The following is a 25,899-nucleotide window of genomic DNA, read 5'->3' as shown; positions in this document are numbered from 1 at the left end:
AAAAATACGCGAGTCGTCCCAGCTATTCCTGCTGCCTTTGCGGACACAGTCCGCCTCCTATATAAATATCGCCCTGCGTACCAACGTCAAGAAGCGAAGTTGTGAATTACTTTCAAAAAGAGCACTCCCCCACCCCCCTTCCCCAATCACGCACATACTCCCGGACGGCACTCAGCCTCCTCCTCCTGCGTCCCTCTTCTCCACTCCCCCCCCCCCCCCCCCCCCCTTCCCCAATCACGCACATACTCCCGGACGGCACTCAGCCTCCTCCTCCTGCGTCCCTCTTCTCCACCACCCCCCTCTCTCTCGTTTCATGCAGCGTGACGCACGACGTATCCAATCAGTCGCACCCTGGCGGCATACGGTCCGCCTTGAATTTCGCAGTCCTCGTATGCACCCGTGTACGCGCGCTGCGGGTGGCTGAAGAGCCTATAAGTGGGCTGCCAAAAAGGGTCGAGGCCGCTCTTTGCTGCCCGTCGCCTGTCGGATGCTCGAAACAGTCACTGGAGAACCTCCTTCCACAACGTGAGCCTCTCGCGCAATATAAGGTGAGTTCTGCTGCAAAATATGAGCTGAATGGTTTGTTTTACAAGTGTCCCAAATTGCCGAAGCCAGCTCGGGTACAGATGCGTCTCGTTTCTCGTCGTAAGGCTGTTAGGATTCTGACATCGATTAATTTTGTCTTTCGGTGTGAGGGCTTTAATAAGTACCCAGACAACACCAAGAGTCCCGAGGACGTCTTCAAATGTTCAGAACTTCCTCATTCCTAAAAGGACACTCTGAGTACTTTTTGAGTGCGTCACGACCAAACGTCCTCATGAAGATGTCCCCAGTTTGTACTTCGCTGGACGACTCGAGAATGAAAATTTTCAAATGTCCTACAAACGTCCTATCGCAGGAAAATATTGTGGCATTGAACTCAGATAAAACAAGCTTTATCCCTCGCACTCGGCTTCCATTAATTAAAATCTGCAGGTTTATTAAATGATACTTGTGTACAATAGCATTATAATGAAGGAAACTATTCCGAGTGAAGAAACTATATGCCTTGAGGAGGTAGTTTAAGCTGTTCTGTCTTTGTTCTTATATGCTGCATGCTTCTGATGGGGCTGAGCTGTTTAGATTTGAGGGCCATTAGTCCAAGTACCTTTTGCACTGAGGTGGCAGAGTTCAGAAGAGTTGGAGTCGTCGAAGAACAACCTGTAGGTACCAAGAAATGCGGCAAACGAACCATTCTTGAGCATGAGGAAACTTACGAGTAATTCGTTAATTGCTAGAGTCCAAGACAAACGAAGCAAAACTAAAGCTGTTTCATAGCCCCTGGGCACAGTCCCCACAGTAATTAAGCAATGACCCACATTATCTGGATAAATCGTCCGCGTACGTCCTGAAAACATACTAAGAAGGTCCTTGAGAGAACTTTTGAGGATGTCCTGTGGACATACTGAGGCCGGACAACTTGACTATGTGAGGACTTAATGAGGATCAGAAGAGGACGTCCTCAGGACAGCACAATGTCCTCAAAAATCAGTCCTCAGGATGTCCTGAGGACGTATTTGTGTTGTCTGGGTCGGTTCACCGTAGCCGTGGGGCACCAACGTTTGTCAGTTTTGCTCAAATATATGCCTGGCGTTTGTTGTTTATTTTAACTAAGAAAATATTAATTATGTATATCTATGGCATAAACGCTCTTTGATTTCACAGTGCTCCTGCGATGAAGAAAGAGAATATGTGCGAGGTTGCTTAGACAACATGAAACTCATGACTCAATTAAATTAACCCAGTTTTTGAATGTATACAGCTGTTCATCGATCGGCTACTTTGTACTAGTCTGCAACGCTCAGTTATCTGCAATTACTGAATATAAGTACGATCCTTAGCAAGGCAACGAGGTTGTTTATAGCGACCGGATGTAACATGGTTGGCAACTGCCGCAAGAAAACGCTCAGAAAAAAGGAGATTCTGGAGAAAAAAAAGCCGAAGTAATGAAAAGTAAACTGAAGACATAATGGGACAAATGCCAGAAAAAAAGGCAACGAATAAGCCAGAGTTTCCACTGAAAGCAAGCCTGAATTAAAGGATATAAGGCCTGACATATCTCAGAACGGCGAATTCTTTGTGTGAGCCGTTTTCTTTGGTTCGTATCCTCTTTCGTCGTCTCTTCTTTTTGTTTCCTACTTTGTCAGCCTCATCGGCATAGTAATCATCTCATCTTGACACCAGTCATCTGTTTTTCTTTCGCCCCCGTCTCAGTCTTCTCGTGAATACCGTGGTCCTACTTCAGTAGCTGGTACCACGATGGGTCATGCCTCGGGCAACAAACTAAAGGTCATAAAATTTTGACAAAATTGAATCTTTATCTACGTTTAGGTAATGAGTGTGTTCGAATTGAGACGTTGTTATTTTCTTTCTCCTTATTCTCAGCTAATAATGCTCCGGTAGGGTTTGTTCTGGAGTACCAAAAGGGCCTTCTACACTCTAAACAAGATACACCTGCATGGCTGTAAATAGGGAGTAAGCTGTCCTGTAGCGCACTCCATTTTTACTGCTTTTTGTTTAAAGTGTACGCTGAAGACAGCAGCCTATACGTACAAACTGGCACCGGAGTAGGCAGGAGTGGAACTCCAAGGTGTGTCCAGAAACCCTCCTTGCAATTATATCACGCAGACGACTTCGAATTTACATGCCCGTTTCACATGCTGCGAATCTTACCATCCGACACTGCGAAATTCGCTCGGTCTACGGACGGAGAGGGCCTTGGTCTAGCCACTTCTAGACGGCTAGACTGCCTCTAGGCGGCTTGGGTCGAAAGGGCTCTCAAACGATTTCCGTCCGGTTGGAATTCATTCGCAACTTCGGTGTGTCCGCTCCGCGACTGACCAAACGGGAGCATCCTCTGCTTGGCTCCCCGTGACGCTGGGCTTGGCTTGGCTTTGGTCAGCTATGGCTGCCTTGACAGTCATGTCACTCTGGATTCATAGCGAGCAGTATCTTTTTTTGTTTTTCGAGAAGGCGCGCGCCTTCATTATCGAAAGAACCTCTTTCCGTCGTCCAATATGAGCTTATTAGTGACCCTGAGCTGGGCATTATACCGACGCCTTGGTGACTGGCGCTATTTTAACGTCCCAATGGTTTCATTCAGAGCACCAACATACCTTTAGAATAATTAACTGTTTATTCTAATAAAACGTACAGTAGGTTACCTTGTATCTAAAATTACGCATGACTGCGACAACATAAACCCATTCGATGTTGCTTTACTGTCGCGTTTATTCACGGGTTGCCTATGTAAACATCAAGCAACCCTGCATGTCACTCCGACCGAATTCGCAGGTTACACGTCGCATATGAAAAGGCTGAGCGGAAATCGCATTGCGGCATCATCGGCGGCACTGAATTCGCAGTGTCGGTACGGTGAAATTCGCAGCACCTGAAACGGGCTTTAGACAGAGTTATAAAACCATAGTCAAATCACAGTACTCGATGCTGTCGTCCAGAGACGCTATTGCCAAGAACATCCGTTCATCATTTGCAAGGCGCAGGGAAACACAGGTCGAGGCTATAATAATAATAATTGTTTTTTTTTTGGAAAGGAAATGGCGCAGTATCTGTCTCGTATATCGTTGGACACCTGAACCGCGCAATAAAGGAAGGGATAAAGGAGGGAGTGAAAGAACAAAGGAAGAAAGAGGTGCCCGTAGTTGAGGGCTCCGGAATAATTTCTACCACCTGGGGATCTTTAACATGCACTGACATCGCACAGTACATGGGTGCCTTAGCATTTTGCCTCCATAAAAACGCAGCCGCCGCGGTCGGGTTCGAACCCGGGAACTGCGGATCAGTAGCCGAGCGCGCTAACCACTGAGCCACCGCGGCGGGTGCCGGTCGAGGCTAGCAGCCGGTTTTCAGTAAGTTTGTCTAGTAAAGAGGAGGTGGGATCTGATATCACTTTCAAAATACGCCTAATTTGTGAGATAATGGAATGACGATGAAATTTTATTTCTGCATACTTCGAACGCAGCAAGTGTTTGGCGCAGTCGTCGCACTCCGAAGCAGGCCACCGTAATGAACTCGCCACGCTCTGACTTTTCTCCCAGCCGACACGTAATCTATATATCAGAATGATCAGCCACTAGCGCTACTGTCAGGCACCAGAACAATTTGCGCAATTCACCCGGATCACACGGACCTGCTGGAAAGCAGCCAGCTCAGCACGTCCACAGACTGGAGAACTCTTTACCGTACCGCGAGGGAGGCAAAACGCTAAGGCGCCCGTGTGCTGTGCGATGTCAGTGCACGTTAAAGATCCCCAGGTGGTCGAAATTATTCCGGAGCCCTCCACCACGGCACCTCTTTCTTCCTTTCTTCTTTCACTCCCTCCTTTATCCTTTCCCTTACGGCGCGGTTCAGGTGTCCAACGATATATGAGACAGATACTGTGCCATTTCCTTTCCCCCAAAACCAATTATTATTATTATTATTATTAATATTATTATTATTATTATTATTATTATTATTATTATTATTATTATTATTATTATTATTATTATTATTATTATTATTATTATTATTATTATTATTATTATTATCGTGCTTGACGTTGGCACTATTGGCTCGCGGAATAGCAAGATATCTCTATATAGCCAAGCGCAAGCCGTGGCATTTCCTTTTTCCTTAACTGATTATATTTGTTTTAGCGTTAAGTAGTGGGAACCGGATGTTGCAAGAGGCTTCAGAGAACGCCAGCGTAGCCGTCCGCCTACTTGATTGAATCATGCATGCAATCGTACGGTGACGGGTAAGGCGACGAGCTGCAGTCTCTCTCCCCGAATAACCAAGCAGTGCTCCGTCAGGGAGAAAATTTCGCCAGGATATTGGTCAACCCAGGAATTCCGGTGCTATGCAAGTCGAAAGCTGCCTCCAAGGCGACCCACCCCTCCCCCCATTTTCCACACACAAGTTTATTTGCCCGTAGAAAATGAACGAGCAAAGCTAATCGGCGTCCCCTCGCAAAAGATAGTCGCTTTTCACTCTTCGAAGCAGTTGGTCAGATAGCCTTTGAGAAGATGGCTCAAGTAGAATCCGGAGGCACCAGGTGCTTACGAGAGCGCTCAGAATACTTGACTGGCATTTCTCATTCGGCACATCTGTATCACCGGGCGTTTTCAGAAAAGTAGAAACGATGATCAAGGATGCGCCCTGCCGCGGTGGCTCAGTGGTTAGGGCGCTCGACTACTGATCCGGAGTTCCCGGGTTCGAACCCGACCGCGGCGGCTGCGTTTTTATGGAGGAAAAACGCTAAGGCGCCCGTGTGCTGTGCGATGTCAGTGCACGTTACAGATCCCCAGGTGGTCGAAATTATTCCGGAGCCCTCCACTACGGTGCCTATTACTTCCTTTCTTCTTTCACTCCCTCCTTTATCCCTTCCCTTACGGCGCGGTTCAGGTGTCCAACGATATATGAGACAGATACTGCGTCATTTCCTTTCCCCCCAAAAAAACAATTATTATTATTATTATGATCAAGGATGCCCACAGCAGAAGCTCTCGTAGTCGGTCGGAGGGAGTTACTAGGAATCGAGACACTCGTCGAACACGGTTCTTTGTCCGCAGGCGTTTTGCAAGCGTTTTTCATCAGTCACGACTTGATGGTATATTTTTTAGAGGCGCTTTCTTATTGCCGCTTCCCTGCGGACCACATATACTTTATTACATTCAGCAAATGGTAGAAGTAGAGGAAAAATTGGCCTAGAAAATTCGGTGCCTTTAAAGAGGCATCAGCAGCGAGAGAAAAAAATTCAACAAAGTAAACAGCGAGGAAATACTAGCTGGTCTATAGCGGCGAGTAAAGCAAATTCCTTACTTTCAGACAGCATATAGGTCTTCAAGCACCGCCGGCTTAGCCCTAGCGGCGACTGAGAGTTAATACAACTACAGATATTTAGTTTTGCATAAATCTTTTTTTCCTCAGTGCTCACAGCTTTTTGATCACAGAGCATAGTAACTACTAGCCCGAGGCTTAGTGTACCGGACGTATTTGCTTTTTTTTTCCAAGGGTAGAACTCAACGTAAGATTGTGTACGTAAAAAAAAAAAGCACGAAGACTTCCATCCCTTTCCGCAAAGCGCCAGCATGTGAAGAAATATGCGTAGAAAATGAAAAATTGTTAAGCAATTAATAGAGTCCGCAAGTAATGAAGCAACGATTTTTTTAGTCCTTTATTTTGCAGTTAGTTCAACAGGGGTTCAGAAATTGGAACACTAGCGAATACCTGCGTGAGCAATTATGAAAAATTATTTTGAATTTTTTTGCTTAGTGCGAATAAACAACATTTCATGTGTAATTTTCAACAGGCATATGTATTATTTTTCTCTGCATGCGTTGTGGTTCTTCAGCTCAGAAAGAGAGCGAGGCAAATTTTTTTGCTTAATCAAAGAAGAATAGACAATGAAAGAAAACGGACATACGCTTTATGCACACAGACCCTCGCCGGCGACCGGGACACCCTGAGGCTAGAATCCGATAAAGAGACGTCCGCTCTCAACAAGGTCACATTCTGGAGTTCATTTATACATAAAGGTTCGCAGACGCCTGCGTGCAACGGCGAAAATGCACACTGTAACTCCTACAGTCTTCTAGCTCGTTCCAGATCTATCACCGTTATGAATTTGGCGTCGGTTAACATTGTCACTTCCAAGTAACAATTCTCCCTCCCTCAATGGTTATCCGCCGGAAAAAAGAATAAAAAGAAGTATTAAAATAAAAATACCAAGAAAGTATATCTATAGTCGGATATAGCTCAAGCACGAAACTGCAAATGCCCCTCAAAGGAGACCTACCAGCCAATGGCGTCGACCGGTTCTCATGACGTCATATTTAATTCCCCTGGACTTGCTAGTGCGACATCGCAGGAGGTGGCAGACGAAAGAGAATTAACCACGGCTTAATGGGATTTACCACGGGGTCATGAAATTCGGTGGACTCAGTTGGCTGAAGGGCTTCCTTTGAAGGGCATCTGCTGCATCGTTTTTGAGCTGTGTCCGACCACAGTCCAAGCTATATGACAAGTCCTCTTTTCGAAACGTTGGTCAGCTGACCGAGGCTACCTTACCGTCGATATTAACGCAATAGCATTAAAAGCCTCACCGGGAAAAAATTTGCCATCGGTCACAAAACTTTCCCATTGGCTGGAGGGAAGTGAGGTCACCAAACCGGAAGTGACGTCTCGTCGGATGAACGCATCCACAGCATCTAATGCTAGCGCACTGCCACACATAAGGTAGTTAGGTGTCCCTGTGAATACTTATTTTTTGTGCTGCGAAAAAGAAAAGCAAGGCAAACACCATCTTAATTCTATTGTCAAAGAGAGTAACACGGAAGACGGGGATTAAAAATCCATCGCTGGAGGCGCATCGTATTCTTCTTCTTACACCTTCCTTCTATTTAATTACAGCGCGAAGGATTAAGAAAGATTACTTCCTCAAAGCAATAAAATCCCTAAAAGCCTCTTGTGCTTTCGGTGAACTACCGGCTCTTAAACTTGCACCCCCTGCAAGCTCTTCATATACCGCATGTTTCGCTCATTAGTGTTGGCGCAGCTCACCACGGTTTCACTTCGCCAGTTTTATTTTTGTTGTTGTTTCTTTCTTTCACTTTTCACGATGAGAGCAACAGTGGAAGAAAAGACGCTAGAGCTCTTTTCTCGCTCATTAGTCAAGCACTTCTCGATGCCGATGGACTGCAGTGGAAAAGTAACATGGTGCCGAACACCGATGTTGCAGTTGGTTTGCGTTTTCTTACTTATCAGTCCAACACCAAAGATCCGACAAGAAAATTTCTCAATGTCCTTCTACTGTATTCATTCATAAAACAGCTTGTAGTCCCTATAAAGTTTTTCTCACAGCCGAGTTACACGCAGTTCCAATCACTCTATCTTCTTTTGCGAACTGCGTGGAAGCAAACTTGGAGACTGGGACACCTCTGTGACGACACGTACTGATTTTCGCTCGGCTACTGTCCCTCACAAATGTCCTTTTCGTAGAACTACAAATTACATAATAGCGCATGATATATTAATTCTGCATAGAACTAAATCGCATGGACGAGAAAGACAGGCTCTTTAACGAAGAACAGATTTTAGCCGGCATTTAAAGAGCGCTGACATGCTACTCCGTGTTGAGGGGAGGTTTTGAGAGAGAAAGGCGTTAAGAGAAGTTGTCCGCGTCAGCCGGGGCACCTCGCTTACGGACGAAGCGCCACATGTTTATGCGCCGTTGCTATGTGTGTGCGCGTTTGTGTGTTCTATGGCTCTGTGGCTGGACTGCCAGGTTTTACAGCAGAACAAAGAGATGAGCCTGAGCCGCTACTAAGGAAGAGCCTGGTCAGCGTGCAAGGCGGTGTATGAGACGCCTTCGAGGCGCGATGAAACCGGGAAGAGGCATCCTTTGTTAATGTTCCCACCCCAAACGCCGCAGCGCGCGGGAGCCAACGAGTCGTCCGCCTTGCGCCATTTTGTCCCGACTTGGCGGCGCCGTCGCCGGATGCGGATGTTGCCTTTTGAGGCGTTCCTGATTGGCTTATCGTCGACAAGTCGGTTCCTACCGTAGCTTCGCACGCGACAATGGCGGCTCGTTAGCGCACGTCCCTCTGAAGCTAGGCGCACAGGCAGTGGAGGCACGGTAGGTACGCTTTTGTCGGAAGGCTCTGTTGCCCCGCCGACTGCGCATGCGTGGATCGTCAAGGGTTTTCAGTGATGACAAAGTGGTGACGCATTCTGCCTCGGAGACAGGTTTTCGACTAACATGTTTACGCACTATGCTCGTATTTCGTGAGTCTGTAAATATATCGACGCGTGGGAAAACTATAATGTTTGACAAGCTAGTGGAGTGTGAAATTACTTGCGTAGTATTGGATGGGGAAGACTTACCTCCTTTTCCATATGCTTGATTTGCTGTGTCGTCTTTTCCCTAAGCTCTGATTGAACGAGAGTTTTGTAATTTACCCAATTGGTTGCTGCCGCCACTGTGGGCGGGGACATAGAAAACTGGTGAGTCGTCTTAAGTACTAAGCTCGTTAATTAATTTTTAATAATTAACTTTATAACTATTAGAGTTAGGTGTCTAGTTTTAATTAGAGATTAGTAGCCGGTCGTTAGTAATCGCCATATCGGTTTTTGGAATCTCGAAAATACGATTACCCTTGGCGCTGTGGCTCGACAAAATTTGGCTTTTTCGATTAGTTACGTGCACTGGAGGGGTAGCTTTGCCTGCATGCTTTCGAAAGCGCATGTAGCCGATGTAGCCAAATTTTGTCGAGCCACAGCGGTGAGGGTAATCGGATTTTCAAAATTCTAAAAACTGATATGGCTATTACTAACGACTGGCTATAAATCTCTAATTTCAACTAGGCGCCGAAGACTACTAGTTAAAAAGTAATTATTAAAATTAAGTTAACTAGCTTACTACTTAAGACGATTCACCGGTTTTCTGGTGCCTTCCAACACTTGTAATATTATGCCGCAAAAGCCATTATTTTACCCCAAAAAGCTGTTGTCGAAATTTGCGCGCGCGCGCGCGCAAATTTCGACAACAGCCTTCCGATAATAGTCAATAGCCCTCCGACAACAGCTTCCGATAATAGTCAAAGAAAGCCTGAATAATACCAGGACCATCGCTGTATGTGCAACCACCATAGTGAATTTCCAATATTTCTTTAGGTAGAGCAGTCTGCCTTTCATCACTCAGGGCCCGATGAGATGGTTGCTCATCCAGAAACCTACGGGTCCTAGATCTTATCAAGGCCCCTTTGTATCTTTCGGTTTCAAACTGCTGAAGCTCTGCTTTTACGGAAGTGGTATCTTCTACATAGGCATCTGGGCTAATCCTCTCTAACTCATGTAGCTCAACTAAAGTACGGCCGAGCTCTCGAAGGTGATTTCGCTACTTCCTGCCAACGCATATGTAGTTCTCTTTGTCTATGACCTGGAGAGTGCCTACGGAAAAACATAGAATCAGATGGATGCCTCCCAAATGCCCTCCAGTGTCCCCAGCATTTAAGATTCCCAAATAATTGTGTACTTAACATCTTAACCACACATCGGTGACATAAGCAGCAACACCGCGCTAAAGGCTTTCGCCTCACCGCACTTTAGGTCAGCAAAGTGCCCCCTGAATTTGTTTTATTCGCGTCTTTTGAAGTACGGACATTTTCAGCAAATTCAGAAAACAATTACAATCAAATTTAGGTATTTGCAACAGACGTCTATTACTAGCAGTTGCCGTAATCAACAAAACTGAATGAGACATGCTAGTTTAACCTTGTAAGGCCATCACTTGCAAAGCCCTCAACCGAGGGCCCTGGAGATAACTGAATTAAATAAACGAAACACGTCGGTCAGATGTTTAGGTTACTGCATTTTCCAGTGTACAAGACGCTCCTTTTTCCAGTTCGTGACTGCATGTTCGTGTGCGAGTGTGTGCGCAACTTAGCCATGTTATGGCAGGGAAGCCACAAAGCAAGGTTATACCTCAAAACACACATGCGGTCTTATTATGGCACTTTCATCGCAGAAGTATATAGGGCTGAAACCTTTCAAGGATGCGGCTAATGGCCAGCAAAATGTGGTAGTCAGTTCAGGTGCCTTGTCGGAAGAACTAAACAGAACCTAGCCCCGAACTGGCCTGCGCTCAATTTGTAACAGATGACTCGAAGGGCTTCTTTCCAGCACGCCGTAAATAACTGCTCCGAGTGCGGAACGAAGAAGCTGCTTCTGTCTGCAAAAGACAAGCGTCCGGGGTGACGACTCTGTGTTGGCATTCTGCGGTATTTTCGGCTTCCTGGCATAAGCTCGCAATCGAAGCGTTGTCGCTACGCGCCTCTCGTACTTTGATTCCTTCTGCCGCTCACTTTCTCTTCCTTCCTTCGCGATGATTCAGTAGCTGGAACGTTCGGTTGATAAGCACAATCTTTAAATAATCCCACGTGGCCTAAACTAATCTGAAGCCCTTGGCTTTACGGCACGGCTAACTGTATTGCTTCGGCATGCAAAAATTTATTCCGCCTGACTGTACAGGCACACTTCACTTCGGCTAGCCATATTTTAAAATGGTATGGGTGGGCGAATCGGTTTCATGGCTTCATTAATTCGTGCACTTTCGACCACGGTTTGGCACAAGTAAGCAAAAAGAAGCAATGAGTGCTTCCGATTGCGGCTCAGAATTGGTTCCGTTAGCCACGAGTCGTTTATACTGTGTATGGTTCGAACTGATATTCAGTGGACGTCGCCGACGTTGCGTTTTGTTGAGTTTCTTTTGCTGGTATTTGTTTATGCATTTCAGCAACACCTTTCATCGAAATTGCATAAGTGTTCTTATTTTTTATGCTAAAGGGAAGAATGGCGCAGCATCAAGTTACGAAGACAGCAGGAGAGGTACACACACGCACAAGCGCCTGTGCGTGTGTGTACCTCTCCTGCTGTCCTCGTTACTTGATGCTGCGCCGTTATTTCCTTCAGCATCTCTGACCAACTTGCCCAATCCTATACGCTTCTTTTTGAATAGCGAATGTTTTGTCAATATTTATGCAATTTTTATACGTCTTTATTTCTTGCATTCAATAGGCCGAAACCTTGCGGCAGAAATAAGGTACTTCATGGCGATGGGAGTGGGAATGGATTGGGGGACGGGAGTGCGCTTCTTCCTCGGGGTGGGGTGGTCCCGAGGTCGGCTCCGCAAAGAAATGGCCAGGCCCTTGAAGTATTTCCTTCCTTGAAGTAGTGAAGAAAAGCGTTGTGCGCGATGCCATGCATAGGCCCTATCAATAGGAGACGACGAGAGATGTGCAACGTCAGCCGGGGTCCAAGAAGCGGAAACGACTGTGGATCCAGGCACAGGTGCGGAAAGAGCTGCAGCGCACGCTGCCTGGTGTGCCTTTTCGTTCCCAGTGATTCCTTCCTGTGCAGGAATCCATTTGATAGATCTGATGCAGCCCTCCTCTCACAGGCGACGGGCTTCTGTTCGAATAGTGTTAAGAACGGCACAGTCTGCTTCCTCTGCACGGCAGGCGGTGTACGCTGCTTGTGAACCAGTGTAAACATTGCAGGTGCAAGGAGCCGGATCCTGTATTTCTACTATTCGAGTAATGGCAAGGCGTATCGCAATGAGCTCGAGATTTATTACAGTGGGTTCATCGCAGAGCCGTTGAACTATACAGTGGCATCTGGCTCAGAGTCGTACAAGCTATAACGGCGCAATGTTGAAAATAAGCGGCGTCTGTGTGTAGTTGGGTGGCCCCTTCCTGGGTTAGCTTGCGTGTCATATTCTCGTGACGTTTTGCGGCAGCTTTGCGCCTTTGGGGATTAGCTGAACTCATGTTCTTTGGTTATGGCATACTATCTACTACATGATTAGTTCCCACGGTGGGGCAGGAGACGAGAGCGGCTATAAATTGTCAACGTTGTACCCTAATGCCCACAGGAACTGACGGTCAGCCACCGTTGTGGAGGAACGGACACGCTGGGCTTGCAATTGGTCCTCTACCGCATTCTGCAGGGCAATGATTTTGCTGCATGCGTGTGGGTCCACTAATGGGCAGTGCTGCGGCTGACCAGTAGCCATGCGCATCGCCTTGCGATTGATTCGCTCAAGCTGAAGGCGTTGGGTCGCGTTATGACGCATGCACGAATACGCGTACAGGATTTTTGATGTTATGAGTGTCAGGGCTATCTGACGGAGCCCCACCTCTTTGATCCCCCACCCACGCGTAGAGACGCGGCGCATAAGGTGTAATGACTGATGACAACTAAGCACCGTGCTATGAAGCCAGTTTTTGGCTCCTCCATCTTCGTAAATAAGCATGCCGAGTATACGGATTGTTTGTTTCCGGCTAATAGTAACTGAGTTCCCTAAATGTAGAGAGAGATAAGGTTCCGTTCGGCCTCGGTTCGCAGCCGCGGACCTTTTATAACAGCCACGTACTCGTTTTTTTGTGGAGAGGTTTTCATGCCACACTCCTTGATGCGTCGTGGACGGCATTGATGCCTGTCTAGGGTCTTGCTCCACTGGGTTGGTCCCGGATTGGTGTATAGCGTTATATCGTTCGCATCCACGGCAAAATTAAAACCGGCTATAGACGTTAGCATTGGCGGGAGACCTGACTTAGCGATGCTAAAAAAGCCGGTAATATGACAGCGCCTTGAGGGACACCAATTAGGTTACGTTGCTGTTCACCCTGATTACCCCCAACCATTACTGAGAAAGTTCCGTCCGCAAGGAAAGCTTTAAGGAAGCAGTAGAAAGCCCATACAAGAGTTCTAAACGTCAGTAAAGCTTTGCAGGGGGCTACTTAGTAGTACTGTACATACTGAGACTGAGGAGCGCTACAATCAAGACAAGGGGACAACGCCACATAAGAACACCACGAGACACGTGTCTCGTGACTCGTGGGGTTCTTATGTGGTGTTGTACCCTTGCCTTGATTGTAGCGCTCCCCAGTCTCACAAGAGTTCTACTTGAATCCCCACTTCCTGAAGCCTGTCAGGTATGGTCGAGTGGGGCACGGAATCAAACGCCTTTTTAACGTGCACTCCAACAACCACCCGGAGCCGTGCGTTGCTAGGGTAAGCGAGAACGTCGTTATGAAGCCTTCTGAGAATATCTTGCGCCCAGAGCCCTCGAGGAAAACCTACTTGCATAGCGGACAGGACGTTGCACTTGTCTAAGTACCATTCAAGTCTTCTTAGAGCCATTCGTTCCATGACCTTACAAATATTGGACGTTAGCGATATTGGCCTGGCGTCTTGTAATGTCCGACTTGGCTTGCCACGTTTTGGAAATAGTATCACCACTGATTAATTCCAGGCAGGGGGAAGATCATCCTCTTAATAATGTTCATTGTGAGCGAAGTGATCGATTCTGCCCGATGTGGTGACCAGGGGCCCGAGGCAGCGCCCCGTGACCGGAAGTGCGCATCCGCGTAGCGAGCATTTATAGCTGTCTGCGAGCGGCCAAGTTCTACGCCGTGTCGTTTGTTCACAAAGCTGGCGTTTTCTTGCGCTATCTGGGAAGTGGCTAACCCCATCCTAGGTTGCTTGGAAAATATCGAAAATGGAAAAGTGCAAGATCCTACCTGAGGAGGGTTAATTCCAGGCATGTTTTCCGTGGAAAGAGCAGAGAACGGACCGGAGGCGGGTATCGCCGCAACCACACGGCTGCAATCCTCATCCGTCATGCATGCGTCGGCGTCACAGCGCCGCGTTATCTGTGCCGCCGCGGAGCGATGTTGCCGAGGCTGCCAGGGAGCCATGTTGGCGGATTCGGCGGTAGGCGTATATCTGATGCATCGGAATGGTTTCCTGGGGTAGTCTTCGACGCGGAAGTGCTGAAAACGTTGTGCGCAGGTGGTGAGAAACACGATGGTGGTGTTCCATGCATTTTTGGGCGCCTAGCTCAAAAACTTCCGGGCCAAAAAGCTTCGAACCATCGGAACGATGCAAACTTGCGTCTGGTAGAGACAGCTGCTTGCAGCGCCCCCCGTCAATTTTTATTATGGTCGCAGTTTTCGTATTGTAATCTGCATTCGCCATCTCCTGCTCGAACCGCATTTATTCTACAACAGCCGACACGGAAAATAAGTAACAAAAATATTCTCCCCCTCCAGTATTATTATTTCGTAGTTTAACCTCCCCTTTGATGAAGTCGAGAGTGTGACGGAATCCCGTCTGGCCGGGGGGATACATTTTTTTTTTTACTTGTCGGCGTCTCTTTGTTTTGAAACCTCCCCTTTACGACGGTGCGATCTGAAACGCTGCCACACGAGACGACACACAGTATTTCTTTCGCGGACTCATGTAGCACAGCGGACGATAGGAATGCTATCCCGAGGCCCTCTGCTGAAGGCGTCGCTAACCTTGCCTGTCACCTAGCAGCAAAATATCCAGCGCCGAAGTGGTTTGGCGGCGTGGTGACATTGCCGCCCTAAAGCGCCAACCAAGCACCTTACTCGACAGGGCAGACTGCGTCTAGTCCGGCTCTGCGCTAGCAGCCCATGACTACAAACAACTCGCCTCACATAGATTACCGAACGCAACAGCCGCCAAGGGTGTCAGAGTATATCTGCCGAACCTATATCTTCGGCTGCTACGTAATGGTGTTCGAGAAGGGGAGAAAGAATCTCGTCCGGAATCGCTATGTAGCTGACGCGGTGAAACACACCAACGGTAATCTGATGTGCTGCCGTGTAAAGCGAAACATACAAGAAAGAAAGAAAGAAAGAAAGAAAGAAAGAAAGAAAGAAAAAAAAAGGAAAACATACAAAAATGGCAGCCGTGTTCAGAAACCGCGCACGGGCAAGGCATGTCAGGCCAAAAAATGTGGCGCCTTCACTGAGGAGTAGGTTGTCAGGGAAAAAGAGAATCTGCAAGGTCCCGGCCCAAAGGAGCTCCGAAGAAATAACGGCGAAAGTTGGACGGCCAATGCGTCCTCTTTCGTACATGTACGCGACCAGGGTCCAAGAAGGGGGTACACACAGTCAGTCGTCGCCTGGACGCCGCCGCCACCGCGCCAGTGCAGCAGCGGCGGGCCGATGGTCGCTGCGGGGAGCGAAGCTATACGGGTCGATTCCGCGCGGCAGGGCCTTCCCTTCCCGGGCTTCGGTCTCTGCTCGTATAATAACGGCACGCAGCTCTTCCGTCGCGACAAACAAGCCGGGAGTGCGCTCTCCCTCTTCTTTTCTCTTTTGGCTCTCTGCCGAGGGAACCCGTGCCCGGCAGAGGAAGAAGGAGGCTACGAAATAAGTGGAGCGCTGGAGGCCGGAACAGGCAAAAAGACAAAGGCACTGCAGAAGGACACGGAAAACGAGAGCGCGTTGGAAAGGAAATGCATGTAAATAAAATAACAGAGGAACGGAAAGAGAGGCATGGATGCAGAGGTAGGATGGTTTAGCGGGACGACGATACGAGAGAGGGAGAGGGGGTCGAAAGGGAAGAGAAATGATGGAAGAGACGGCGGTAATCGCGTCGTAAATTGTGGTTTGCCAGTCGAACTGGCTCGTCATCGGACTCGTCCTGTCACCGCGCCGCCCCGCTCGTCGATCGTCGACACGGGCGCCCGGCCAGGGACACGGGTGAGGAGGAAGAGGGGGCAAGCATCGCACCTCTCCGCTTAATGTGTCACCCGCTGCCCTGAGCGCATATTGTGACGGCACGCCGTTGAGATGCGAGGTGTGGCGCCTTAAGTATAGTGGTTGTAGAGTCACATGTGTCTAGATGCTCGGCCCTCATATACGAGGCACGAACTTCAGTTGAATGAGCTGTAATTTGTCAAAACGCGAAACATGAAAATACGACACTTACAGGCTTCCTGTACGTATGTTTAGTAGGGACATTCTGTTTAATGTCCACTAGGAACAGCGCGAAAGGATTTGGAGTATGGCCTGAAAGACTCCAACAAAAATTTTGTATTACACGCTGTGCAACTCTTGTAACCAGCTGGTCGCACTGCGATTAACATTTAGAGTTGTGCAAGCCGCGAAAGATGCTTAAGAAACAATTTTTCAGTCAATTCGACGGTAATGAGCGATGAAGAAAGTCGCTGGCTTCTTTAATATCACTCTGCATTCTCACTATTTTGTAGCTTTTCTAGCCACCTTGTCTCACATCTAGCGAGTCGTAGAAGTTAATGAACACGAAACGGAAAACAGAAAACGGAGGCAAAGAAAGACGTGCAGAATCCACCGGTACACACGAGCATTATAATATACAGCGGCCTATACAGGCATGTCCCCATTACACGGCAGTTTCAATGGGCGTCTTCGGCCGCGGTCGATGAACGCCGAGCGCTGGGGCGTATATCTTCGTATCAGCTGCCACATCCGTAAATCATGTCGATGGGGCGAAAAACGGTGGACGGGCAGGCCGCATACGTCCGGGATATTGGCGTCTTCAGACATAAAGCACCGGCTATGCGCAGCTTCAGTATAACCGGGCCCATCGTGACCTGATCCTTTTTGAAGAGTCCTGGCTACCAACCCACGAAGATAGCTCTGCGTAGGTTTTCAGATCTACAGATGCAGCGACAGCCTTCGAAAACCGTAACGTTGTATTCAACCCATTAAGCGTATTACTGCTGAAGATGAAAGACACGCGGTTTTAAGGCGATAGTTTGAACCCTGAAAGGGGCTTTAATAAAGTTGAGGTATATGACTGGGATGTCAAAGCACTCCGCTTCACGAATATTGTCCGGGAAGAATTTTTTTCATGCGCTTTGTAGAAACAGAGTTATCTGTAGTCAAAATTTGAATTTCAGCGTCTTTGCGCCTTTCCCTCTCCTCTCGTCACATTTTTGCACGCTGGAAGGTCGGCGCTCCTCCGCCGGCCCCACCTCCGGGGGAGAACTTCCTGATCCGCCGGAGCTACGCGGCTTATTGGCCGCGGCCATGGTAAGCTGCCTGACGTCTGAAAGAATCGAACCAATGGCCACCTCTCACCTTGTCTACGCAGATGCGGGGGACGGAGGAGGGTGCGAGCATGAAAAAGTCGCCGTGAAGGGCTCGCCAACTTTCGCGCGTGATTGTGGGTCCTCTGCTGCCTGTAGAAGTGTATTATTTGGCCCAGGTATTCATGACAACACAATGCACTGATTGAGCAAGTTGATGGCCTCTCCTCGGAAGGTGTTTCAGAACCCCTTTATTGGCTCATACTCGCGGTGTGACCGTCCGTCCGTTACATCGCCACCTACGTCCCGTGACCTTGTGATGTCACGTGATCTTGAGGTCACGTGACCTTAAGATCATCGAAACATCTATAATTCGGGTGAAAATTGCAAGCGGCTTTCGCCTTCCCACAGTTAAGAGATATTTAAGTGCCTCCAACGAATTTTTCACTAAATGTTTCGCTCGCAGAAGGCCTAACGAGTGGCCGGTGCTCCCAGGTCTTGGAATGAATGCGAGCGTAGGTGGGAGCGCAGCCATTAATTATGAAATTATCCGTCCGTGTGCTCCAATTAAAGGTTGACGCTGTCCAGGAAATATTTTCCTTTCTCCGCTTGCTGGGCAACTGAGACTGAGGCGACAGCGAGAAGAACTGCAATGAGTCCAAAGAAGCGCATGCGATGTTTGCGCCATCGAACTACTATCCGGCGTGTGTTCCGTCGCGGCCTACATCTCCCCCACAGCGACGGCAGATTGAGCTCCCACGACGGTCATCTGGAAAATTTTCTTCCGCGTCAGCATGCAGTCCGTGGTTCTAGTCATCAGCAGAGACATCAGCAATGACCTCACGAACCGGGTATGCCCTATATAAAAACATTTTCTTAACACTTTTAATACCTCACTGCATATAGTAAGCTACTGGTCCTTCCCTAGTCATTCGACATTAGTTTTCTTCTTGTTAATCATGCTTAGTCCCATCCTTCTGGGCTGAGTTTTTAGCTCCTCAATCATGGGGTGAAATTCTTCCCATGAGTTACTTACAAATCCTATCTCATCGGCCAATCGGAGGTTGCTCTTCGTCACATTGCAAAGCTATGAATGCGTCTTGTAAACACGCGACGAATATCAGCGAAGAGATTCTGTCACCTTGCTTGGCACCCATTTCGGGTGATTTACTTTTATTTTTTCCCGCGGAGAAATACGGTTTGAATACGCCTCTTCCACGCCCTGGTCACGTAATGCCTGCATGACTGCTGATGTTTCTGCTGAATCCAACGCTTTCTCATAAACTATGAGATTACATATAGGGGTTAGTTAAACTCTGAATTTTTCAGTGATCTGGTTGATGGTGCGGATGTGGTCTATTAAATAGTATACACCCCTTTCAGAAACCAGCCTGTTAGATGGCTGAAGTTAACAGTAGCTCTCGTTGTATAACCGATACATTTGTAAATGATTTGAAAGCAACGCAAAGTACTCTGATCGATCGGTAAATTTTCATGTCTTTATCCCCTTTTTTACGAATTAATACGATACTAGCGCTCTTGCATGCTTCAGGTACGCTTCAGGTCATGTGTCATTTCGTATACAAAATACCAAGCTTTCTGAAATAATATCTCCATCGTGTTGCAACAGATCTGCACTGGTCGCCTGGTGCGACAAATTTCCCAAGACAAACTCAATTCCCTCATTTTATCTACTTTCTCTTTCTTTCTAGTCTTTCTATTCACACTTTCTCTACTCATACATAAATACTCATACTTTCCGCGCACAATAAACGAGTGAAATGCACTGCCTGAAGAGATTGTCTCAAGTGAGAGTTTTGAAAGGACTCTTAGCAATGAATATTGATGTGGAAATTTATGCGCAATGTATTTCCTTTGACTTGTTTCGCTCATTTGTGTGATGTGCCAAACATTCTGTCTATGTACTAACTTTATGGCATTTGTAAATATGCCTTGTTATCTGCCCTTCCTGCTTGGACCACATGAGGTCTGCAGTATTATGTAAATAAAATAAAGTGCCATGTACTTCACCTCACCTTCCCCAAACTACTTCCTCCAATAAGCCAATTTGCTCTATCGACAATAAGCCCTGTGCGGTCACGTGACTGACGCACTCTGGGAGTTCCATCGCTTGGCGGCCTTCTGCGCCCAAGATTTAGCACGACCGTTTCAGGTGGGAAGGCGGTGCACTCCACACCTCTCCCCCCGGCAATGTGTGCCCCTTTCTGGTATGTACGAAGCCGCAGAAAAAGTTAGGGGCGGTCAATAGGATTGATGCGGAGGAAATCCGATAGCATTTTTCTTTCACTCGACAGTCTATTGAAATTCTGATTATTTTTCTATTGCAGTTCTGTTCCACACTGCATACCATTCCAATTCTTATTCTATTCTGATTATGATCGCTTCTTTATTAATCTTTGCTGTGTCAGTCTTAGTCATTTCCATGTAAGCTAAATCTTTTTTAATCAGATGTCTCCCTCCTGTGTCCTACAAGTGGAGAGAGAGAGAGGAGAGGAGGATGGTTGCAGGTGTGGCCACTTGCCAGGCCCACGGTAAGAATAATGGCCACAAGAATAATGTGAGAACCGTGGCCAGGGCACACCAGACCACACCCCCCCCCCCAAAAAAAAAAGGAAGACTGTGGTTTCCCTGTGTGTTGTTTTTATTTACTTCACACATGTGCTCTATCACGCAGCGTTCGGCTTTGAAAGTAGAGACTTGAGATGGGAGGGGGGGGGGGGGGGAGGCGTGACCTGTTTTTCGGTGCGAACTAACTTTAGCACTGCAACAAAACAATCTGAGTAATCAAACTAATACCTAAATGTGGAGCCAAAACGCTAGAGGCGTTTATTTCAAAGCTCTGAAGCCCAAAATAATCGCTGTGTCGTGCACGGCGCGACTTTCTTCGAAATAGCCCTCGGGCATTGCTGTAACTTGCTTGCGTCAACTCGCTCATCCTTGTCGTGACGATACGCAAGATCCAGCTCAGCAGCAGGTCACCTTTACGTCGAGCCCCGACCTCTATGCTGGGCTTGCGATTGGCGTTCTTTGTTTATTTACCTATTCAGTTTTCCCTCTCTGTCAATCCTGAGTGACATTTACTACCGACGCTGCACGCAGACGCGCTGACATTTATTACCTGTGGACGCCAAAGCGAAAGGAAACGCCGCGCGACGTTTGGCTTGCCACCCCGCGAGACTGGCGCCTTCGTTCGGAGTGGCGCTCTAACGAGCTAAGCTCGCCATCTCACTACGCCCGCCAAGGCCAAGCGAGGAGCAGACGAGGAGTGTCAGAACGACGCGCCTTCTTCCTGAAGGCGGGCCAGGTCGCGAAAGGGTTGGGGAAATCAACGCCAGAAGCTGGCACACCTCGGCGAAGTGCATTTAGGCCTAACGAAGTGCCAACGAAGTATCGGAGCCAAGTGCAACTCCTGCTCCCACAGCTCGCAAGTGCGGACGCTGAGATCAACCAAAGAAGCTAAACAAGTTCTTCCTACCGCTTGGCTTGCTGTGATTCGTGATATCGTCAGTGCTCTACCCCGAGCTTCCAGTCTACCTGGAGTGAACTGTTGTTGGTGCGACCACAGGTACGAATCATGGCCCTGGAATGCTTGGTTCATGTGAGAGGGCTCGAATTTTGGATGGGAATCATTTATGCTTCAGGCGCGCTGATTTTCACCAGTTTGGTCGTGCAAGTAATGTATCCCCACATTAGGGATCCGTGAAGCAAGGACGGCAAGTCCTTTTCCACTCAGAAACTGCGTCCTCTGCTTGCTGTTAGTCAATTTACCGCCGCGCAGTAGTGTCCGCAAGGAAAGCCTGCATGGTATCTTCGTTTGTGACAGCCTCAGAGAGTTTGTTCCAGACCAATGTGGGGCGCTACGCCCGCTGTATGTCGTTGTAGGAGGCTCCTTTGCGCGTCTATAGGCCTTTTAAGTGTCTCGCTCTCTTCAGTAACGAAAAGTATTGAACTCGTGCTCCATGCAGGTACATTTCTGGTGGCGTTTGAAACTTACATCTCGTACAGAGTAAATACGGCTCGATGTGGTTGACGAGCAAGTAAACCAAGCCTCCCATCCCATGCCTTAAATGTCTGGACCTGTACGCCAGCTGCGGTACTATTTAAACTCCCAGTGTCATTCAGTTAAAACACTCAGGCAGAGCAATTGCCGGCAGTCCGTGAGGCCAATCCCGCCTGTATACATTAACGACAACATCAACTCTCGCTGCGACATGCTAGTCTTTCGATAGTGGTCCGCTGGTAGCTGCAGTGCTGGACAATTTAGCGGCAACTGAAGTATCCCTTAACCATTTCTATCTAACCGTGGCTTGAAAGTGTTCATACACTCTAAACAGAAAGGAATAAAAAGGGTGTAAGCTGTCCTCTAGCGCACACCCTTCTATAAAAGGGTAAAAAGGGAGTAAAACTGTTCTCTTGCGCACACCCTTTTATAAAAGGGAGTAAAACTGTCTCCCTCTTACTACGTTTGTTTAGAGTGCATTTATGAAATGGATTGCGCTAGAGAACAACTTACTCCCTTTTCCCTCCTATGCGCGTATCTATAGGCGTATTTATGTTTAGAGTGTAGGGGCACCAGTTCCGACTACCTTCACACACTATGCCGCTGTGATGGTCAAAAAGTGCGGACCTCCAGTAGTTGCACTTCGAGCTACGGAAGCTAGCGGATACACTCGAAAGCAGCGCATAATATGAAAACTTTCTGCCTCATTTCCCTTCTGTTTGTTGTATACTGGAAGAGTTACGCCGATTCTAGCGGAGAGCTAATGACGCTACGAAAATGAAGAGGTCGCTGCGCAATGCCAGCTCTTATCCCCTGAATTAACGCACGATATACTTTTTGTCAATAGTCGGGCACATCAAAACTTACAAACGCGTCATTTCTTGCAACGAAGCGAATCCAGCGACAAGGTGTTCACAACGTAGAGCTCTAAACAGTTATGAAAAGCTCACAATTCCAGTGTTTCTATTATACATACTCTTTTCTGCTTTCTTAAGTGTAGGTGAATATCGCAAACGTTGTGCACCAGGGGCCGGCCCTATTCGTACGAACGGTTGAGCTCGCAATGTGTGCACGAGCTCTTACATGTGCGGCGGTTTTAAAAAGGTTCTCGAGCGCGCTTGTAGAAAGACGGAACCGAGCACGTTAAAAAAAAAAAAAAGTTGGAGATGGAGATGAAGCTAATTGAAACACACCCACTCCGGGCTGAAATCACGGGAACGTAGAAATGAGGCGACATCTGCACCGAAAATATATCTGTACCACCCCCAATTGCTTTCCTTACCTAATTAATCTAACTGTATACCTTTCGGGAGCGATTTGCTTGGGCATCTCGACTCACTGTTATAATTTTAGGCTCTTTGCGCTTTAATTTAGACACCAAAGAAGGAACAGCGCCAGCTTCTTAGATGTGTATGTGAGTGTAAATAATTATAATTGGCTTTGGGGGAAAGGAAATGGCGCAGTATCTGTCTCATATATCGTTGGACACCTGAACCGCGCCGTAAGGGAAGGCGTAAAGGAGGGAGTGAAAGAAGAGAGGAAGAAGAGGTGCCGTAGTGTAGGGCTCCGGAATAATTTTGACCACCTGGGGATCTTTAACGTGCACTGACATCGCACAGCACACGGGCGCCTTAGCGTTTTTCCTCCATAAAAACGCAGCCGCCGCGGTCGGATTCGAACCCGGGAACTCCGGATCAGTAGTCGAGCGCCCTAACCACTGAGCCACCGCGGCGGGTTGTATGCGAATGAAACTCGACTATCCAGAAACGTGCTCAAAGGTTTTCTGCGCCGCAAATTGGATTACTGTGTTGTTACATAACAGGCAGAACGCTGCCCAATCCCGTATGCAGGAAGACAGCCGGCGAAGGAGTCCGGTAAAGCGCGATAAAAAAAGAACGAGAGAACACGTCGACATAATAAAACTTGTCTCAATCCGCCAACCCTTGTCACAATGGGACCGTTCGTGCTTCATCCAGGCCGAAACGCTGATCGCACGCGGCTTCACGCGGAAAAAGCTGCGTGCGAGCAGCGGAACATATAGAAGAGAGCAAAACAAAAAAGGAAACAGTCATATCCGCACTGTTCAAGAAGAGAAAGAGTAAAAACGCTCAGAAAAGAATGGAGTTGTCGGGGAGCTCAAAACAGAGGAAAAGACCGCGGAAGAAAGAAATAACCGTTCGACAATAGAAAAGGAAGCGCCTGACGTTCCAAAAGAAGGTGTGCAAGAGGAAAAGGGGGGGGGGGGGGGGGGGGGGGGGAGAAGGCGATCGGAAAGAGCCGAAGTCGGGCGGACCATGAATCAGGCTAACGCAATTGGCGAGGCTTCGGCGCCACGCGAGCCAAAGAATGGGGCAGGGGAATTCGGGGGGGGGGGGGGGGGGATCTGGAAGCGGCGTGTATTAGAGGGGATGCGGGAACGCGCAGCCGTTGGCATACGCAAGCGTACGTCGATCCCAGTCGGCGGAGGTGAGTATCGGGGTAGAAGGAGCCAGACAGTGCGAGAGAGAGAGAGAGAGAGGGGGGGGGAGGGGGGGGGGGGCAGAGAAACGAAGTGTAAGAGAAGGGAGATATTTGCGGCTCGCTCGTAGTGTCTCGATCCGCTTAGCGCGTCGCTGCGCATATCGGCGTGCTGTCGAGTCGGGGGACTAGTGATACACATGAAGGGCTGTAACTCAGCGTGAGAGAAAGAAGGAAGGAAGAAGGAAAGAACCAATAAGAAAGGAAGAAATAAAAAAAAGAAGGAAATAAGGAAAGAGCAAAAGAAAGAAAGAAAGAAAGAAAGAAAGAAAGAAAGAAAGAAAGAAAGAAAGAAAGAAAGAAAGAAAGAAAGAAAGAAAGAAAGAAAGAAAGAAAGAAAGAAAGAAAGAAAGAAAGAAAGAAAGAAAGAGGACTCGGGAATTGGCGTCGGAGAAAGACGAATTTGATCTATGTGACCGCCTTAATCAGCTCCGCATCGATTAACCGAGACTTGATGCGTATACTGGCGGGCCGTATGCCATGCAGCTCACCGATAGCGAGACAAGGAAAATCCATTTTAACACCAATGCAAAAGCTAACAAGTGCTACTAATGAAAAAAAAATCTGAGTGGGTCAATTAAGCTTCGCCTTAAGGGCATGACGCGATAGCGTTAATGGGTTAACGTCCATATATACAAAATTGGTTATTCTCTACATTAACGCAACGCCGGGGGTCTTCATACCACTCCTGGCGCAGTGGTAAGGCGGTTAAGAGATGCTCCGCTGCCCCTACTCTTGCATAGTTGTTTCAAAGACAGTCAACGGTGGGGCTTGTTAGACCCAGATTGCTCTTTTAGAGCAACCCAGATTGCTCTTTTAGAGCAACCTCACACAACCAATATCATTCATTTAACTGCAACCTGCATGGTGGGCAGGTTGTGATGGCGTCACAAAGTCACGTGACTTAGGTGTCAGGTGGGCCACCTGCTTTTTCGCTCACTGTGCCGCCGCCGGCGAGACGATAACACCGCCAACGCCGCCGGATTTTTTGCAGAACGGGAGTCTGAACTCTACTGCGTTAAAAAAAGCCGCCTCCACACCGCTTATATTGTCTGTGAAGCGAATAACTCCTCTGTTCACACTTTCTTTGCATAAATCCTATCTATGTATTCCAAGCTGAGTTGGCTCTAAGTGCCGGCAGATGATCAATCACAGTAGCCATCAGCCCGAAAGACAAGGTGCAGGCCAGTCGAAACCTTTCTGAAAAGCAAAACGTTAGGAATGCATTCTTTATATATACTTTCCCTTTTATAAAGCAAGTAGGCACACGCTGCACTTCTGAGTAGTAGACCCGGTCCAGGAAAGGCTGCACGTTTATTAGCTGCAAGAGTTGCGGCTAAAATATGTTTCAGTGACAGCCGGTCGGTTCTGAATGATCGGACGAAACTACATAAAACTTACATTGAGCTTGGTTTTTATAATATGGATGGAATTTAAAGTTGTTAATTAATGGAACTCCTGCAGTTTAACCAAACAGTAACTATTCAAAAATAAAAGTACTCAGGCATCTTAGGCTAGAAAAAAAATCCAATAGTATTACCGCAGCTGTTGCAATCTCCAAAGGCTGAATCAAAGGCAACAAAACTAAACCGCACTAACTTTCACTGAGACAGCAGCGAGCACCCGAGCAAACACATTAGAAACTTGTTAAATCTCAACAGAGTCTTATTGTTTTACTGGAATTTCGCAATGTGAGTTATGTTTCTCTGGTTGTGTACAGCGAGGGAAGATGCAGCTCTCGTATTTTTTCATAACGACGTGATTGATCTCATTTCCATTTCTTTTTTACAAGAGCAAGTAACCGTCAGCAAATAATGCAGAGGATGATTAAGCGCTGTCTGTTCTTATCAGAAACTTAACAACAGGGGAAAAATGTTCAAGTATGGAATAAAGAGAGGGAGAGAGGGGCCATAACTTCCCGCAAATTTTTGCG

The 25,899-nt window shown here is 47.6% G+C and overlaps 1 protein-coding gene across 3 annotated transcripts in view; it reads left to right on the top strand.

Annotated features, from left to right (window-relative positions):
• The first annotated feature begins 421 nt into the window (after positions 1-421).
• LOC144128935 (GSK3-beta interaction protein) overlaps positions 422-25,899 on the top strand; it is a 42,660-nt gene continuing 17,182 nt past the window's right edge. The window contains exon 1 of one of the 3 annotated variants that reach the window (XM_077662756.1): positions 422-548. The gene's annotated coding sequence lies outside the window, so the exon portion shown is untranslated. The other 2 variants (XM_077662758.1, XM_077662757.1) reach the window with 2 other exon arrangements.

This window comes from Amblyomma americanum, chromosome 4 (genome assembly GCF_052857255.1).
Source record: "Amblyomma americanum isolate KBUSLIRL-KWMA chromosome 4, ASM5285725v1, whole genome shotgun sequence".
In the NCBI taxonomy this organism is placed as follows: Eukaryota; Metazoa; Arthropoda; class Arachnida; order Ixodida; family Ixodidae; genus Amblyomma; species Amblyomma americanum.
Note: the sequence above shows the minus strand (reverse complement) of the source record. Positions and strands in the feature narration are given on the sequence as shown.